Source organism: Pygocentrus nattereri, chromosome 17 (assembly GCF_015220715.1).
Source record: "Pygocentrus nattereri isolate fPygNat1 chromosome 17, fPygNat1.pri, whole genome shotgun sequence".
Classification (NCBI taxonomy): Eukaryota; Metazoa; Chordata; class Actinopteri; order Characiformes; family Serrasalmidae; genus Pygocentrus; species Pygocentrus nattereri.
In genome coordinates, this window is record NC_051227.1 from 38,862,322 (window position 1) to 38,867,321 (window position 5,000).

At 44.2% G+C, this 5,000-nt stretch overlaps 2 non-coding genes across 2 annotated transcripts; both read right to left on the minus strand.

Moving 5' to 3' along the window:
- Nucleotides 1-1,268: 1,268 nt before the first annotated feature.
- On the minus strand, nucleotides 1,269-1,355 carry trnastop-uca. Its single transcript has one exon. It is a non-coding gene; the product is annotated as a tRNA-Sec (tRNA).
- A 1,489-nt stretch (nucleotides 1,356-2,844) lies between these two features.
- trnastop-uca lies at nucleotides 2,845-2,931 on the minus strand. Its single transcript has one exon. It is a non-coding gene; the product is annotated as a tRNA-Sec (tRNA).
- Between the last annotated feature and the right edge of the window lie 2,069 nt (nucleotides 2,932-5,000).

Here is a 5,000-nt window from a genome sequence, read left to right on the forward strand (position 1 = left end):
GTGTATCTGTACTGAAGTTTCTCCGTTCTGGGCGTCTTTTTCCTTTCACTCCACTACATTTCAGAGTCTAATATCCGACTTTTTCCTCCTACATTTTGAGAAATCTGTCGTTCCTTTTGGTTTCTGTGTGTATAAAAACGTAACATGTCAAAACAAAAGAAGCGCAAAGCCAGAGCACCAATCAGGGCCCAGCGGTCACTTTGTTTAGAGCTGGTTTTGACCTGTTGGTCATACCGACCCAGTGCAGCACGCGGTTCAACGTCAGCGCAGCAGCGTAAAACTTTGGGAGAGTCTGTTCAACATAAATGATGAACTAACCTAACTTTGTGTAAATAGAGCTCAATATAGAAATATGTCCACATATGCAGTCGAGACTGACGCGGCTTTTTTCTGAATTTCTACAAACACCATTTCATTTTATAGTAAATGAGTTTGGGCTGGTTTATGTTTATGAACAGACGCCTACAGATCAACATAGTAAAGGAGCTCATCTGTGATCCTGAGTTTAAAGCCAGTTTTTATTCAACTTCAACTTGGAACTAAGTTGTAAATAAATCTGAAACTGAAACTTTGCTTGTGTGTAAAAAGTGATTTCAGAGCCACTCGGTTCTCCCTGATGGAAACTGTTTACCTTCAGTGTTTTGTGCTTCTGATCATTTTAATAGACGTCAGCGTCACTAATTAATGACCTTCTATAAAAAGACTGGTTTACCAAGAGAGACGCTGGAGGACTTTCACCTGAAATGAGTTCATGAAGCCAGTCTGATTATAAAAATGATAACAGGACATCAGAGCCAGAATTCCTCTTTTAGTACTTTTACTTTATACTTAAGTACATTTGAAGGGAAATACATTAGTACTTTTACTCAAGTGGAGGTCTAAAGGAGGAACTTCTACTTTTACTGGAGTGATATTTTACCTTGGGGGTCTCGACTTTAACTCAAGTACATGGTTTGTGTACTTCGTCCACGTCTGGCTGTTAATGATCGTCTCTGACTGTAGCGCTGCACTCGCGTGGAACGCCGAGTGGACTGATGAAGTGAGAACCGTTCCTTGTTGAAACTGGAGGGTCTGGCAGCTTTTACAGTCTTACCTAGAACTAGGCTGGTCAGCGAGTGGACAGGCTAAAAGAGAGCCAACAACCCCAGCGCTAATCTCACAGGCTGAGGTACTTCGAGTCCTTAACGGTAGGAGTCGCGGTAAAAGCGCCCTATTAAAGCGTGGAGAGCGTCACCTGAGCGGATCACGCGCTTCAGGCCTTTCCCGTCCGCCCGAAAGGTGGAATTGAACCACTCTGCCGCTAAGCAGCTACAGGTTTGAAGCCTGCACCCCGGACCACCGAGGGTCATCCGGGCAATTGAAGCTTCTCCAGCAGAAAACATATAAACCTGGTCATTCTAATAGAGTTTATGTTCATGGTTGGCAGATAAACTCTTTGTTTTTCTTCACCATATATTATATGATGCAATGTAAAGCTCGTGTTATGGTACATTTAGCTATTTTTACAAAGAGAACAACAGGCGTGGTGACAAACAGGAATCAGAAAGCAGCGCCGCAAGGCATTATAGGGCATTGAATACAAATGAGCTCTGGGTCGGCTCGCTGTGGCGCAGGGAGTTTGGGCAGTGAGGGGAAGGTTTGATCAGAATCAGAACCAGAACCAGAACCAGAATCAAGCTTTATTGGCCAGGTCTGCTGCGCATACGAGGAATTTGGTTTTGGTTACAGGAGCTCACAGAGCACAGCACCAGACAGACACTCACACACAGGGAATAAGATCAAATAAAGTAAAATAACAACCTGCATTCATACTCACTCTCACACACACACACACACACACACACACACACTCACACACACACACACACACACACACACACACACTCACACACACACACACACTCACACACACACACTCACACACACACACACACTCACACACACACACACACACACACTCACACACACACACACACACACACTCACACACACACACACACACACACACACACACTCACACACACACACACACACACACTCACACACACACACATACTCACTCACACACACACACACACACACTCACACACACACACACACGAATACAAACATATGTATTCATTGTTTTTATTTTGATTATATAGTATCTTTTTAAATTGTCAGCTCTACAATTCAGCGATTTTTTAAAATCTAATTTTTTTTCTTCTGAAATTCCTAAAATCTAATGACAGAGAGAGAGATAGAGAGACTGAGAGAGAGACAGAGAGAGTTAGAGAGAGACAGAGAGAGAGATAGAGAAAGAAAGAGAGGCAGAGACACAGAGAGACAGAGAGAGAAAAAGAAATAGAGAGACAGACAGAGAGAGACAGAGAGAGATAGAGAGAGACAGAGAGATAGAGAGAGACAGAGAGAGAGGGAGAGAGACAGAGAGACAGAGAGAGACAGAGAAACAGAGGGAGAGAGAGAGAGAGAGAGAGAGAGAGAGAGAGGGAGAAGAGAATGAATGAATATGAATGTATGTAAGTGCCTGAAATCTCGGTAAAAACAGCAAATCTGCTCCACTTTAATACAATAATCATATTCAGCTGAAATGTAAACTGACTGCTTTAGTGTTTCAGGTTCGCGTTCCTTGTTGAAACTGGAGGGTCTGGCGGCTTTTACAGTCTTACCTAGAACTAGGCTGGTCAGCGAGTGGACAGGCTAAAAGAGAGCCAACAACCCCAGCGCTAATCTCACAGGCTGAGGTACTTCGAGTCCTTAACGGTAGGAGTCGCGGTAAAAGCGCCCTATTAAAGCGTGGAGAGCGTCACCTGAGCGGATCACGCACTTCAGGCCTTTCCCGTCCGCCCGAAAGGTGGAATTGAACCACTCTGCCGCTAAGCAGCTACAGGTTTGAAGCCTGCACCCCGGACCACCGAGGGTCATCCGGGCAATTGAAGCTTCTCCAGCAGAAAACATATAAACCTGGTCATTCTAATAGAGTTTATGTTCATGGTTGGCAGATAAACTCTTTGTTTTTCTTCACCATATATTATATGACGCAATGTAAAGCTCGCGTTATGGTACATTTAGCTATTTTTACAAAGAGAACAACAGGCGTGGTGACAAACAGGAATCAGAAAGCAGCGCCGCAAGGCATTATAGGGCATTGAATACAAATGAGCTCTGGGTCGGCTCGCTGTGGCGCAGTGAGTTTGGGCAGTGAGGGGAAGGTTTGATCAGAATCAGAACCAGAACCAGAATCAGAATCAAGCTTTATTGGCCAGGTCTGCTGCGCATACGAGGAATTTGGTTTTGGTTACAGGAGCTCACAGAGCACAGCACCAGACAGACACTCACACACAGGGAATAAGATCAAATGAAGTAAAATAACAACCTGCATTCATACTCACTCTCACACACACACACACACACACACACACACACACACACACACACAGTCATACCTGTAAACCTTACATTGTTTGATGTATGGGTCTGAAGTTAAAGTGCTGAGTGCAGCAGGAGTTATAGGGTGTGTGTGGTGGCAGAGAAAGGGGTCAGTGAGGTGACAGTCAGACAGGTGGGGTAATACGGCAGGAGAAAAGATGCTAGAATAAACACTGGTTTGAGCAGCAGTTCCAGAGGATGGAGTGATACTATAATGATCTGGTAGCTTCGTTTCTGACAGATCAGCAGCACTAGTGGAACAAATCAGAGCCGGGCCGGGGCCGGGGCAAATGACCGGGCCATTTATACCCTTTATTATTTAATAAAGCTCATCATAACATCGTTTTACAACATACACATGCCTGCAACAGCGGGGCTTACAAGCTTCGCTTATCGGCGATCCAAAAACTTTGCGTGTCATAAAGTTAAATGTAAGAGTGAAAATGAAGCCGGTCGTGCAGAACAAGATTTTATTCAGTATTTTACACCCACTGCATCACTAAAGTCAGTCGGTCTTGTGAAGTTTTTAGAAACCATGACTCAGTCCTGACTGTGGCACCCTTTAAAAGCCCCGTGTAAGACTTGAATGATGGGTGGTGTGAGGTGGGCTGTGCCTTTGTACGTATACTGTGCTCCTCTGGATACAGTCAGGAGAGGGTCCGCCTTCTCCAGCTCTCTTCTGCTGTGATAGAGGCCCGGCTACTTCAAATCTTATCCTCTCTCCCATCCGGGCCCCTTCTAGATCCGGGCCCGGGGAGTGCCGTCCTCCCAGCCCCTCCTGAAGCCCCGCCCCTGATCAGCAGTGGTGGGCAGTAACTGAGTAAATGTAATTAGATTCTGTACTTTAGTATTTTTGGTGTATCTGTACTGAAGTTTCTCCGTTCTGGGCGTCTTTTTCCTTTCACTCCACTACATTTCAGAGTCTAATATCCGACTTTTTCCTCCTACATTTTGAGAAATCTGTCGTTCCTTTTGGTTTCTGTGTGTATAAAAACGTAACATGTCAAAACAAAAGAAGCGCAAAGCCAGAGCACCAATCAGGGCCCAGCGGTCACTTTGTTTAGAGCTGGTTTTGACCTGTTGGTCATACCGACCCAGTGCAGCACGCGGTTCAATGTCAGCGCAGCAGCGTAAAACTTTGGGAGAGCCTGTTCAACATAAATGATGAACTAACCTAACTTTGTGTAAATAGAGCTCAATATAGAAATATGTCCACATATGCAGTCGAGACTGACGCGGCTTTTTTCTGAATTTCTACAAACACCATTTCATTTTATAGTAAATGAGTTTGGGCTGGTTTATGTTTATGAACAGACGCCTACAGATCAACATAGTAAAGGAGCTCATCTGTGATCCTGAGTTTAAAGCCAGTTTTTATTCAACTTCAACTTGGAACTAAGTTGTAAATAAATCTGAAACTGAAACTTTGCTTGTGTGTAAAAAGTGATTTCAGAGCCACTCGGTTCTCCCTGATGGAAACTGTTTACCTTCAGTGTTTTGTGCTTCTGATCATTTTAATAGACGTCAGCGTCACTAATTAATGACCTTCTATAAAAAGACTGGTTTACCAA